This window comes from Triturus cristatus, chromosome 10 (genome assembly GCF_964204655.1).
Source record: "Triturus cristatus chromosome 10, aTriCri1.1, whole genome shotgun sequence".
NCBI classification, from domain to species: domain Eukaryota; kingdom Metazoa; phylum Chordata; class Amphibia; order Caudata; family Salamandridae; genus Triturus; species Triturus cristatus.
In genome coordinates, this window is record NC_140593.1 from 906449380 (window position 1) to 906464105 (window position 14726).

Consider the following 14726-nt stretch of genomic DNA (forward strand, 5'->3'; position numbering starts at 1 on the left):
GTAGCTTACATGGTTTATCTACTTACCGAAACCATTAACAAATTATTGTGCCACAACGTGCTGTGGATCGGTCCCAGAAAGAGGGTCAGGAGTTGTGCTAGTGGAGTTGTCCCCAAACGTATCGACCCTCCGCCCAAGCTGTCGGGTAGCTGCTCAGAACAACTCCATAGACCTCCTTCAAGTAAAGAGTTCTGATAGAAAGCCAGGGTGAGACCCAAGTTCCACAAGTCATTAAGGCTGATCCCGAAGCCAGTACATCACAAAGCGCTACAGAAGCTCTGCCTGGTTGAGTTCCACAAGAATCACCTTAGAGACCACTACTGTCAACCAATGTATATACAGCTACTGTATTCTTAAAACTGCGAACTGCATTTGATACTGTCAGGAAACACAATAGTGGAAATAGATAGACTGCATGGATAGAGACTTTTGAAGATTTCATAGGTGCAATAGATGAAAAAGATAATGAAAAGATTATAAAATATCTATGGAACATGGCTGGTGAAGGAGTAAAAGAAGCCATGAAAAAGACACCCACAAGACGGTGAAGTAACGTACGATCAAATCAAAACAGCCTTGAATGTCAAGTTTAGTCCAGTGCAAACGTGGATTAGGAAAGATATATATTGAGTCAAGAATGCCAGAGACCAGATGAAACCACTGAGTTTGTTGAGAGATTGGATGTTCTGGTGAAGCACTGTAAATTCGATTAATTTAATGATGAGAAAGCTTCCTTCCTCAGAGTAGTCAATGGATGTCTGTCAGATTCCTTTCAATGATGAATGCGGAAGGAAACTTTGAGCTTGGAACAACTCCTCAAGGCTGCTTACACTGAAGAGCATGCTGATGGTCAAGTGCTTGACATGGATGCCAGAGGCGCCCAAAGTGCGATAATCATGAGCATGGATAGTAAGCCAAGGTACAAGGCCGAAGGACACAAGGCGATGTCTACTCAGAAAAAGAAAATAGTTATAGATGTGGACTGTCATTTCCACATGAACGTAAATGTCCTGCCATTGGACAGACTTGCATTGTCCATGGTAAAGCGAGCCATTTCATGACAACTAGCAAAGTGAAGAGAAAAATAAGTGCGAAACAACGTGTTCACAAAATGGTCGACCGAACACACCTCTGTGATGTTCGATGTGCTCACACAAGGCCAAGTGTTCACACCAACTAAGGCAAATCGACACTAAACAATGTTGACATCATTGACAAAGAGTTCCTCAGCATCAGTTTTCAGTGAAAGTGACAATGACAATCGTGCAATGTCGATGTGTACTTCAAAAGGGCATGCACATGTGGGACTAGTCAAATGTGAGAAATAATCCAAAGTGATGAAAAATCAACACGAAAAGGCACCAAAAATATTCAAACATTGTACGAAGATCACTTTAAAGATAAATGGGTGTTCAAAACAATTCATAATTGACAGCGGTGTGTCGATAAATATCATGCCTGAGAAATATCAAGGATTGTCTCCGTTACCACAACTTATAAAGTCACAAACTAAAGTATACACGCAGGCTGCCTTGACACCTTTAAACAGTCAAGGTTCCTTTGTAGCCACGATGAAACATACAAAAACTGTGGTACAAGCACCTATTCATGTACTTCAAGGAACAGCTTCAAGGGCCTGTTTGTTGAGTTTCAACACTCATGCTGATATGGGACTGATATCATTGAACTACAATATGAATGCTCATCTTGAAATTGTAAGTCGATTTCCTTCATTATTTCATGGATTAGGAAAACTCAAAACAATGAAAATGAAACTACATATAAATGAGGATGTCCATCCTGCTGCATGAAGACACAGACAAATTCTGTTTCACTTGCAAGAAACTGTTGGAAAGGAACTTAATTTGTCGCTTAACCCCTACGCTGCCTGGCCTTTTCCCCTCCTGTGTCAAATCTTTTTATGGCTGTTTGGGGTAGTTTGTGCTTAGGCCCCCACCACTTTTGGTCCACATAAGGTGTTCACGCCAAAGTTGCGTCCTTTTTTCAAACATCCTTGGGATTCTAAAGGTACCGAGGGTTTGTGGATTCCTCTGGAGGGGACCAAGAAATTAGCTAATATACAGAGAAATAAGGGTTTTTTTGGGAAAAATTATAAAGGAGTGCTGCAGAAGAAATCATCAGATTTTTTACCCTGCAAATGGTATTAACAAAGGGTTTGCAGTACTAAAATCACCATCTTCCCAGCTCTCTGGAACAGGCAGATTTTTGTCAGAAAACTACATTTTTCAACACAGTGTTGGCATTTTATTGGGACATAGCCCATATTTCCTGTTTGTGTTTTCTACCTCCATTCAGTTCTTGGTAGAAATGGGTGTGAAACCAAGTGATCAACGTCGCCCATGAGGGACAGCGAGGAATAGTTGTCACAAAGAGAGATCTCTGTGACTGAGTCTGGTTTCTTTACTGCGACAAAAGGGTCGAAAAAGAATTGAAGACTTGTCATATACAGGCGCGGTGCATCCATTGGGGCGTTGGGGTGTAGCCCCACTAAGCCATATGGACCCATTCACTAGTCGACAGTGTTGAGCGTATTCCGCAGCGTGAACTCTGAAAATATTTTCCTAAAACCCACCACCACTACGCTCCCCACAAAATGTGAACTAAAAAAGGAACTGTATATGTCATTTAATGCTGAAAGGGTAGCGAGGGAGTCTTTGAAACCTAGTGTTTCTAGATATCTAGCCCGTAATCTCACAATTTATCCGACACCAAGTTATTTAACCCTCCCATTGAGTCATTGGGAGCGTGGCCTTATATTTCGCCTTAGGGCAGGCACTATTAAATATGCACTTAGTTTCCCTTTATGGAATTTTAATGACCATTGTGTTGAGCCATGTCCTTGTGATTTTCAGAGTAGGCAAACAATTTTACACTTTTTATTCTTTTGTAAATTTTATATGAAGTATATCAAATGGTTTTTAATTCCGTATTTTAAAAAACTAAAACCAATTAGCCTGGAACTTGCATTTTCAATGATTTTGTCCCTGGATGACCATGAACTTGTCTTTCGTGTGAGCTCTTTTTTAAAAACTGTGGTTCGTGCTCGGTTAACAATGTCTTAAAATTTATATGGACTATTTCTTATGTGTAAACAGTACTTTATTGTATAATTGTATGTTTTCTTTCATTTTATTGTGCTTTTATGGATTGATTCTGATCTGAATAAAGTTTTATTGACTTGACTTGACTAGTCGACAGTCATGCAGCACACTAAATACATTTAATTGCCAATGCCTTGCCTTGCAAACGTCTCGCTGAATAAACGCGGCCGCTACCGGGACACGCCCGACTCAATCGGATTGCGCTGAAGCCAAGGGGTGGGACTGGGCTGCGGCAGCTTGAGTGACAGACTCATCTGCAGCAGTAGTGCGCATGTCCATTTTTGGGCTGGTCATTTTTATGACAAGCCCGAACATGCGCACACACTACCTTCCCCTTACTGAGCGACTGGCAGTGGCGAGGGACCCAAGGAAGGGTGCTGCTTCACACAGCAGCCAGGCAGCAGCCCCCGGGTCTCATAATGGGCGGAGAGTAACTGTGCCCTTAGCCAAGACACCGCGCAGAAGGGCAGGCAATCCATTATTGGGTGCTGCACGTGAGTGGTGGCACTGCCGCAGCCGCACATTGTATGGCCAATCACTGTGGCTTGATGTGAAGCCATGCAGTAGTGATTGGCCATTTCGGGATGCTGTCGTGGTGACGTCGCAAGCTCGCTGTCGCAGCGCAGCAGTCCGACTCCCTTGTGTCACCGCACTGCACACACTAGACCTTGTGTCGGTCTGCTAACTTTACTGGACTGCTGGTGGCTCGCCTGCTCGTGTCGTTGTGTGACGTACATTGGTACTAAGTACTGTCCGACACGTCTTCTAGTGGACTGAACTCAGTTGGGTGGCCCGGGCCACATTTTCTCCTAATTTGTGTTGTGTTAGAGTTATTTTATTATGCGGACTTTGCAAAGGTCTCCTCCTCTCCTGCTCTGTCAATGCCTGCCCTGCCCCCCCGGCCCTTATCTTCGCTCACATAGTCAGGTTGGTACTATATACACTATGAAAGCAACTTGGGAAAAGTGAAGGCCTGCTGTCTTCCTGCTGAGGGCTAATCGGGGACGGGGTCCGGGCAGGTTGCGCACTATTAAAAATTTAAATAAGTACATTAACCCTAAGAAGGCCTAGTTTGCCCTAAATGTCGCAGAACTGTTTCCCTGAGAGCAAGAGAGTGACTACACCAGGAGGTCGGAGGAGTAGTTGCAGACCTGGCACAGTGTCAGTCCGCGTCCCTCGAGGCACTTGCCTGGCTGTGCCACCTGTGGCTGGCGGCACCCGCTCAGGCCTACCCTCCAATCAGGCCCAGTGAGACCCCTGTCTCGCCACTCGGTCGCGAGATCTGCAGACTGCAGCAGCAGCCTCAGGGGCACTGCTGAGTGGGACTGACATCATGGCTGCTTTTATCACTCGCTGTTATCTGAGGGGAGCGCTCGGCTTTGTAAAGAATGCCAGGCGCAGAGATCACATTTTGGACACGGACACCCTCAGGTGTGAAGAGCACAGGGCATGCCCTCACCTCACAAAAGACCCAGCCCCTACATCTTTACAGCTCGTCTTTGTGTGTCGCTGTCGAAAGGGCTGACGTCCAGGCACTGCAGTGACCGTTCCATCGTCGACATGCTCCCGAAGGCCCACTGCAGCATCCCATGCGCCAGTGTGCTGTAGAACTGTACATTCATTCTGTAATGCTGTGAGTCCACTGGCCCAGGTGGCTCTGAGGAGCTAACCTCAGCAGTGGTGCCAGATCATGGTATGGCCCGCATCACGTGGGTGACGGAAATAAAAGCTTCAAGGTGGAAGTTAACGTCAGCCATAAAGCCAGCAAAGCGTCCAGTGTCTTTTTGTCTTTTTGCCCCCCTTGCCTCGCATCAAGGCACCACAATGATGATGATTAGGCCCGAGCGCACATTACCCCTGCTGTGCCCCGAGTAGTAGCGGGGCCCCGGGTGCTGATCCAGCTTTAGTCTGACCTGGGTCCCGTGGGTGAAGCTTTAGTTGAGCTGACACGCACCTGTACTTTGCGACGAAGCAGCCACCTGCGGCCACATGAGACTATCTACCTGCTGCTGTCCAGGCCCGAAGTCAATGGCACTCAGCATGCGCCCTTCATCTCATGCCTGCCCCATGACAACAGCTACTCCTGGCCTCATGGTGGCCATCCTTTGAGCACATGAACGCAACCCCAGACTGGTCTGGTTTCTTCTTGTTGCTCCAGCCTGCATGCTGAAAGGGCACGGGCCACTGGCACATGACAGCATCATATCCTGTGGCCCTTCCACTCTATAAATGGCCCGGGTGCCATCCGCCGCCAGAGGGGCTCTGAGCAACAAGGCAGGGATGACTCTAGGGAGAGATGCGGGTCACGCGGCCTAGGGGGGCCGAGAAGAGAGGGGTCGTGTAGGCAGTGTCCTAGGGGGTGTGAAAACCGAGGAGCGGCTGTAGGCCCCGTGAGCTCTGAGGTGTCCTGGAGACTGAGGCATGGCACATGCCCGCCAACACTTTAAACGTGGTGAGAGGGAGCTTTTGACTTACATTAAAGAGGAGGACATTTTAGGGATTTTAGGCTGCAGATACCTAAAATAAAGCCAATTTGAGATTATAAAGTACTACTTTATGTTGAATGCTGCTACTTTGTGACCAGTTTAGTTGTTTGTTAAATAAAAAACATCTGTGAGTGAGGTACTCAGAAATGCATTGTATCTCGAAGTCTGTTACGAAGCTCTGTGGTTATACTGAATAAGCAGCTACCTATGCTATATGACATCTCTTTATTAATGTAATAACTGCACTTTCACAATTTCTTTATTAACCTTCCTGCTTTCTCAAATTTTTCCTCTCTTTTTTCAAAATTTTCTCGGGGGAAGAACCCCCCCGAACCCCCCTTATGGTGATTCAGGCTCGCCCACTATGCTCGCTTGCAACGGTGCAGTATGCCAATCATTTTACGCCCCACCACTTTCAAATGTCACCAGCTGCCTACTACTGTCTTTCATCTCAAGTTAATCAACAGCCTTTAAACATGTCAAAATTGCCACATCATACTTGGGAGAGAATTCCTATTGATTTCTTTGGTCCTCTTCAGAACAGATATCATCTTTTAGTCATTGTTGATGAATACTCCCATTTTCCATTGGCAGAAGGCCTTTCATCCACTACATATGAAAAGGATATTCAAAAATTAGATGGCATCTTTGTGACATGGGATGTACCTACAGTCTAAAAAGCTGACAACAGCCCACCTTTTAATAGTTGAGAATTCAAGGCCTTTATAAATCACCTCAATATAAAGCATCAAAAAAGCATTCCTCTTTGGCCCCTGGCTAATGGTCTGGCAAAACGTTCATGAGCACTTTAAAGAAAGCCGTTTAGTGTGCTGCATTGGAGAAGCTCTACCTCAAAGTTGTTTAAACACTACTCTTTGAGTTTACCGTTCGACCCCTCACTCAATGACAGGGGAAAGCCCTGCCACTCCCACATTTGAAAGAGCCATAATGACCAATCTGCCCCAGTGGACCACCTCAGATCCAAGAATGAGGAAGACATTCATACTAAGCACTTTGGCCGCAAACAGAAGATGAAAAGATATGCTGACAGACAATGTCATGTAAAAGATGTCACCTTTATAAGAGCAAATCGAGTGCTTATCAGGCAGCACATGAAGAGAAAGTCTGATGCTCCTTTTGAGGCTGAGCCCTTTGCCATCACTAACCCCAAAGGACACATGGTGAGTGCCCAGAGTCCTGGGAAGTCCATTACGAGAGATTCCTCTCATTTTCAACATGTAGTCCATCACTCACCAAACATCGATGACAATGTAGAGACGGTTGATGACTCTGTGTCTGCTGATGATTCTACCTCATTGATGCGCACCACTAACACTTTGACTGACACATCCCAATTTTCAGTGACCCGATCAGGACGTGTGAGCCAGGAGCCGTGACCCTTAATTGAAGAATTATAATTGCCTGTATATCTATGTATTGATTCATGTATATATCCGTATGTTCATTTCTTTTGAAAAGTTGTAACTTTTTATTTAACAAAGTGGGAGATTCAGTGTCTTGTAAATAAAAGAACGTTAGTACTCTTTTAGTTCCCACTGTACACCGTAGGCCTGTGAAGTAAGCATTGGAGAGATGAACTGAGGGCAGGCTTAAAATGATGAGTTCTGACTTACAATCAGCAGAATGGAAACGTGTAAAATTACTCTCCTTGTGTGGCGTGGTTGTTGGTGAGTTCCTAGGTTGGCAGGACATTACATTTATGAGTTGTGGTCTTCAAGTGAGCATCACTTTCTTGTGCTGTAGACAGAGCAGAGCGGACCTAATTGAGGTTTCTGCACTGCCTTGAATATTTGAAGATCTATTTAATGTCGAAAACTGTACTGCAACTTTTGTTGTAAAGGCTCAAATACTGGGTGGGCTTCACATTTTGGGGCATATGTACAAGCCTGTATCGCCACCACAACGTCACTTTTTTGGATGTTGTGGTGGTGATAGGGGCTTTGCCTTATTTACAAGGCAGCGTTAAGCAACTTAACGTGCCTTAACGCTCTCTTGTAAATAAGGCACCCTTTCACACTATAATTAGCGTGAAAGGGGAGGGCAATGGGTGTTGCGGTGGGCGTTCCACCGCAACACCCATTCATTTTGTAGCTGTCCCATATTTGCAAGAGTGGCGTAAATATAGGGCAGCGCCAAAATTAAGACAAGGGAAAACCTGGTCTTACCCTGGTGCAACAAGGAGAAACATTTAATTTCTTCTTGTTGTTGCATTGTGCAGCACACATGGAAACAGCAAAGGTGTCCCTTCCTGCACATAAACAATATTTTTAAAAATTAAGTTTTGCATTAAGCAGCACACATAGAAGATTAAAAACGCCATTTAAAGATTTTTTCTGTGTAGGAAGGGATACCTTCTTGCACATAAACATTCATTCCCCTCAACCCCAACAGCTTTGCTCTATGGTGCAATGGTGCCTGCGTTGGTGCTAGGCAGCTAAATGTAGCGCCAGTGCAGAGGGAAATGCATGGCTGCACCATATTGTTGTAAATATTGTCCAGCCCTGCATTTTAGAAGTGGCAAAGCGCAGTGTTAAGCCAAGAAGGCTAACGCTGCACTTTGGCACTTCCATTGTAAATATGCCCCTTTGTGCTCATTGAAGCTCTCTTTTGGACAATTGTCTTAATATGTGTTTGCATGTTTTTATGGTTTTTTTCTAATTTAACATAACAAATATTATGTTGTATGGTTTTTAGTTGATTTTATGTATCTTCTATGGTTATTTTTTAACTGAATAAGGAATGGTGATTATAGAAATCCAGCACAATCTTCTCCTATCCTTCTCAACATTTCCTGTGACTTATGGAAAAATAAATCCCGCAAGGCCTTATTTCCCAGTTTTACAAATACCTGAGTATCTTTCCTCTGCTTCCTATCTATAACCCAAGGTGAAGCACACCCCTTAAGATCAGCGCTGTGTTATCCCTTTCAGACAGTATGGTGATTTCCTCTCTATTTGACCCTCTTACTTTAAAGGATCCACTGGTTCTTTGCCACTATGATGTACAGTAGCTAACACGAAAGGTAGGATGTTCTGCATGTCCGGATCTGGCACAAATGTCACCCTTCTCACCTTAAAAGGGTCCCTAAGCAGAAGGCAGCCACCAATTGCCAGTTTTTTTACCTGCATAGGTGTCTCATTAATGATATTCGTTTCTTGATCGATGACTGTGAGAAACAAAGGGAGCGGAGCTGCCAATGTCTTTTGCCCTGAAGGAATTACACCTCCTCACACCTTTCCTGGCCTCGAGGGGAATGTGAAGGAAACTGACTAATGCTTAACTGTAGGGAGCAATGCAGGCAGCAGAAGTCAGCAATTATGCATATCAACCATTTAAAAGTAATTCCTGTTACAGATAGAATACAAAGTTCAATGTAAACTCACAATTTTTATTTTTGCCAATCACTTATGAGTTGTGAGAGTGCTGCTACTAGTTCCCCCTAAGCCAAAGTTAAAAAGAAGCATGATTGTAAGCACTGTACAAGTTATCTACTACAGTAGGGGCACGAATTTTGAAGAACAGTCACAACTGACTTACTTAATGGCATATTTAGCATTCAAATGCACAGGAAGGGGAAACAAACTTAAAAACGTGTGCTGAACTACGCATGCCGTTTCCCTGCAAGCCGTACCACGCTTGCCTTAACCATGCATGTGCCTTATCAACGCATATGTGTGGTTAAGGCAATGCGCTGTCTAGTTGCCTAGGGGAGGCACAGCAGGGGGGAAGACAGGAAGAGGAAGACTCGGACTTGGAAGACTCGGGAGAGGACACGGTGAGGTAAGTGGGGCTGCGGCTTGGTCTTGGAGGGTGGAGGCGGTAGTTTTTCAGGGTGGGGAGCTTTAGGACTAAGGAGGGGTCTGGCTTGTTTTTAGGGTCGGACAGTTTTTAGAGCTAAGGGCTGGGAAAAAGGGACAGTTTACAGGGAAGGCAGCAGGGTTGGGATAGTTTAAGGATCTAGGGGATCGTTTTTTAGGCTCAGGGCAGGGGGGCTGGAGCCGGGGTAGTTTTTGGGGTGTGGGTTTATTTTTTAGAGCTCAGGGCAGGGGGAAATGGGGCAGTTTACAGGGAAGGGTTGGGGTCGTTTAGGGATATAGGGGATTGTTTTTAGGGATCAGGGCAGGGGTTGGGTTGGGGTGATTTTTGTGGCGTGAGTTTAATTTTTAGGGCTCAGGGCAGGGGGAGAAGGGACAGTTTAGAGGGCAGGGTTGGGATAGTTTAGGGATATAGGAGATAATTTAAGACTCAGGGTGGGGGGGCTGGGGTCGTGGTAATTTTTGGGGTGTGGGTTTAATTTTTAGGGGGAAGGGCAGAGAGAAAAGGGACAGTTTACAGGGCAGGGGGCAGGGGTATGAACTTTAGCCCGCATGTCCCTTTTCCCATCATGTCTTCACCAAACAATTGCATGGTAAAGGCATGCGTGGTTCAGGCATGCATTGTACCATCATACAACCGGCAGGAGGGTTTAACTTCCTGCACAAGAACAATCCTTAGAGGCATATTTATCTGTGTGCTGTGGAATGTAGCACACAGGAATATGAAAGCAACAAAGAGAAATGAAGATATTTCTCCTCCTTACACCTTTCTGGGGTAGGTGAACCATTTTGGCACAAACCCAGGATTACTGTCTTTAGTAAATCTGGGTTTGTGGCAAAATACATGGGTGGGGCATGGAAGCCTACCCGATGCAAAGCCATGCAAGGCAACACGAATCAGCCCTTGCGGGACTTTGTAAATCTCAACTAGCATTTTGCGTCATGGCTGTGCCAAAAAAAGTGGCGCAACCACAACACAAAATGTTATTAAATCTGGCCAAAGTATATAACTTTTTCACCATCCAACCTGTTATCCGAGCTCAGGGAAAAACATACGCTGTTTGGCAGTTCCTTTTTTGCCTAGTAGTAAAAAGTAACAGCAGTTCAGATCCATAAAATGCAAAAAAGTCAGGAGCAATTACATCAAAAGAATCGTTTCCTACAACATGTGTTTGAAAAACCGCTTAAATTGTGATTTAAGGCACTGGTCACTGAACTAGTCAAAAAGTAGACTGTCAGAAGCAACATCATGCTAAACTATAAACTGATTAGGCCTTGCTGTTAATTTGTTTTACTATTTCCTCTTAGCTGGCACAAAAAAATGGTTATGTAAGTAAAGGCAAACACTATTTTCAGTGTTTTCAGTACTATCCTAAATGTTGAATAATCATGAAATTTGATAGACTTGCTAATAAAGGCGCAAACATTGTATGAAGTTCGTTTTGTTTGTCAATGGTGGCAAATGGTATACAATGAAAAAATGGATTTGCTTCTTGAAAAAGTCCCAAAGTAGTCATAGGAAACATACATCTATTTATATAAAATATCATATTTAATCATGTAACCAGTGTCTTGATATAAGCAGTAAAATCGTCTTATTTCAAGCATTCCTATTTCTAAGCTATAATGTATAGTGGTTTCACATGCATTTGTATTTCTGCTGTTTCCTGATTTTCTGACATATCACCATTGTTTGTTCAGGCCCTGTCTGTGCGAAATGGACCAGCGGATGAAGGCCTGAATGCAGAAAACCTACAAAGGAAGATGAAGTGATATCTCAGATGTGAATCGGAAATAACATCCTGATGTCCATGTTTATTCATGTTGCATACTTTTAGAATGAGAGAGTAAGTCGGAAGAAGGCAACCAGGCAATCCAACATGCCTAGAAGCGATTCACTTATCGATGTCTCCATTAAAAATAACTATTTCTATATAAATTCGGTTTAACATGACATCACTTTTTATTTAAAAATAGATTATATCACTTGCGTTAGATAATATTCTCTTGTCATCACAGATTTTGTGCCTCCAGTACTGATTCTTTTTTTTACATTTGGGCATGGCCAATTTTCCTGTAGGCATAGTTATGAAAGATGCCATTATGAAATGTGTGTATTTACCACAAGATTGTAATTGTAACGATGTCTGTGATTTGTGATTTTAAAATACGAATGTGAGTACAGCGCCAAAATATGTCAATATATTGTGTTTTTTCAAGAAAGACAACAATAACATGTTATTAAACAGTGTTTTTTCTGTTAAAGGCTGTCAAAGTATGTTTGAACCTCTAATATTACAATCCCTTACTCCTCACACCCAGTTTGGCAAGAAATGTTTAGCATTATTTAAGCTGTTTGATCACATCTGGTTAATCTTTCCTTTAGTCAACTTTTTTAGAAGCCTTGTGCATTTACTAAGTAAACAGTTTAACTATTCTGTCGATGTTGCAACCACAAAAGTGTACATTTTTTAAAACTATTGTTACATCCCCATTCTGAACTCACAGGCTTGGTCCCATTAAGATGACAGAATAGTTATCTGGTCCTGCACAAACAGATGGGAAGGTGGCACACTAGGGGTCTTATTTACAAGAAAGTGACGCAGCGCAGCAATGCAATCCATTTGGCTGCACTGTGCTGCGCCGCGCTGCATCACTGCAAAGCACGGGGATGCGTCATATTTACAACAATATGACTCATCCCTGAGTTCTCTACTGCTCTGGTGCACAATTGGCTACCATGTGCCAATGCAGGCACCATTGCACATTGGTGCAAGGGTGTCTGCTTGTTTTTGTGCAGGAAGACACACCTTCTTGCACAAAAACGATCACAAGAGGTGTTTTCCTCTTTCTTTGTGTGCTGCAAATGGTATACAATTAAAACATGGATAAGCATTCAATGCTTCCTAAAGTGATGGAGTGCTCACAGCCCAAGCAGCAAAGAAGGGCATCTGCTGCCACCAGGCTGTTCTGTAAATGATCCAGGATTAGATCATTTGATGTCCTTTCTTGCACCTACCACTCCAGGACAATGCCAAATTCCTGTGATGGCAGGTGTGGTTATAGATATATTAATTTCTAATCAAGAAGGTATCTTCACAGCTTTTGCTGCCAGAGCTATCCTGCCCAAGACGGTGTTCAACCATTTTCTTATGAAGTTGTCTCTTGTCCACTCATATATAAGGGAGTTTGGAGCGGAGAAGGATGTGTTGCAATCCTTTGGATTCCCCTATTTTTGGACATTCGTCCCCCAAGGTAAATACTTGTTGACACTGGTTTTTTCTCCTTTTTCCTTAGCTGCTTTTGCCTGTTGAATTCTTCACCCACAGAGATTATGCTAGACTCTTCCTCTGTTTGTCTCAGGTAGTTTGGTGTCTTGCTTCCAAAGTATTGTAAAGCTTTTCTTCTATCAAGAACGATTCATATTTCAGCTGATGTTTTTCTGTCTTTGTGATTTCCTTGCAATGGTACCCTCTAAAGGAACACAACAACTTCCACATATATGTCAAGTGCAGGGTGGCACTGTAGCTAGTGGGAGAAGTCACCCTTTCTTCAAGCAATCACAAAGGAAACAAGAGAGAGATTCCCTGCATCCAGTCCTTGAAAACTATACCAAATAATAAATGTAGCAAAATATGTCCACAGTGTGAAAAAATATACTCACCCAACCCCATTCTCCTGTGTGACTTTCCACTTTTTTTTATCACCTTCTGACTTTTATCAAGCATATGTTGGATTCTTTTTTCTCTCTTTTTAAAGGTGTTCCTCAAAAAAGTCTTCGATTCCCAGTGAGGCCTTCTCTCAGGGTCGAATTGGAGAACCAAAGTAGCCCTGGCAAAAATGCTCATACCAGTCTCTCTTTCTTCATCTCCTCACACCATCTCTCTCTTTCCATCCATCCATTTTCTCTCTCTTCTCCTTCTCTGATGGCTTTCCATCTACCTTTCCACCTTCCTCTCTTTCCATCTCTCTTGAAGCCTACTCTTACCTACTGCAAATAACCCACTGGACCTGGGGAAAGTGACAGTTACCAGGAGCAACCACGCTGCTTCTAAAAATCAGCCTCCAGGGGCTCCTTCCCACCTGGGAAATGCCCGGTGAAATAAAAGGCCTGTCAGGCTTCCCTTCTCTCCAAGAATTCCCTGCTCTGCCAAGGCTATTTCTAAAAATATTCTCTTCATGACATGTTAATTTGTCCTCTCTACTTTCCTTTTATGGACTCTTAAGGCCAATTGTTCATCACCTAGTTGGAAATGCACTAGTGAATAATGGTCTTTCTGTGTAGCATACATTGAGAGTATCAATGTTAAGAGTTAATGATCAGAGTTGTTTCTACATTTCCACTCTCCAGAGGGTCTGATCATGGATTTTCTTCACTGTCATTAAAGGAACTCCTTCTTTGCATATTAGGAATAATATAATTGCCTGGAGGCAAATATCTTTGATATCTTCCTCTTGTCAAATGTTATGGGCTGTATATTACAAACCAACGAGGGACCTTTAAACAAGAGATTCAAGGGGGGTTAGGCGAAGGTTGAGTTTTTTCTTTCTCCTTCCGCTTTTCTCTCCTGGTCCTTGATATCTCAATTTCTTGGCGCTTTTATGATGTGCGCCTCCAGTAAATTGTCAATGGGATGTTGCAAGATGTGACAGCAACCAAGGTGAGGGGAATAGTCAAAGGAACAAGTCTCATTCCACCAAAGAAATAACCCACTAACCCCATAGCAGCTTTCTTGGACTTTTCTCTTCTATGGACGCCTATAAATAAAAAACAACTTGCAAGTGATACTTCAGCACGGAAGCGCATGAAGGAAATAGTGACTTGCCAATGGCATCTTTATCATCCCAGCTGAGAAACCATGAGGGCTAGACTGCTTTGCAGAGACCATGTTTCTGTCTCATGGCAACACAGCACATGGTACCCAGCCTACGCTTGCTCGAGGCCAACTATGTATCAACTAGTACTAATAGTACAGTTTGACTGCCCTCACTTCTTCGAGGACCATTCTTGCTGACATCCTCTAGATCTGGGCCTCATCCTTGAGGAAGCTAGGTAGGATGGCTTGTCCCTTTGTCAGCATCCCCAGTGTGCAGCTAGCTTAGGTCCCTCTCCCTGTAGGCAAATGTGTGCCGCAGGGCACACACCAGCCACTTGCACTACAGTAGACAGTGAAAGTAAAAGTCAAGTAAAAGAAATCCACACACTTTATTGATGGGGTTTTCATCACCTTTGATGGCCTGTATTTTGATGAATGTCCCAGTACAAATTCAAAGTAATGATA

General features: G+C 43.6%; 1 long non-coding RNA gene across 1 annotated transcript in view; it reads left to right on the plus strand.

The window, feature by feature from the left end:
• Nucleotides 1-11709, plus strand: part of LOC146796229 (uncharacterized) — a 118378-nt gene extending 106669 nt beyond the window's left edge. Inside the window, exon 3 of the long non-coding RNA XR_014969904.1 lies at nt 11146-11709. This is a non-coding gene — a long non-coding RNA (uncharacterized LOC146796229). The remainder of the gene's footprint in view (nt 1-11145) is intronic.
• Nucleotides 11710-14726: the final 3017 nt, after the last annotated feature.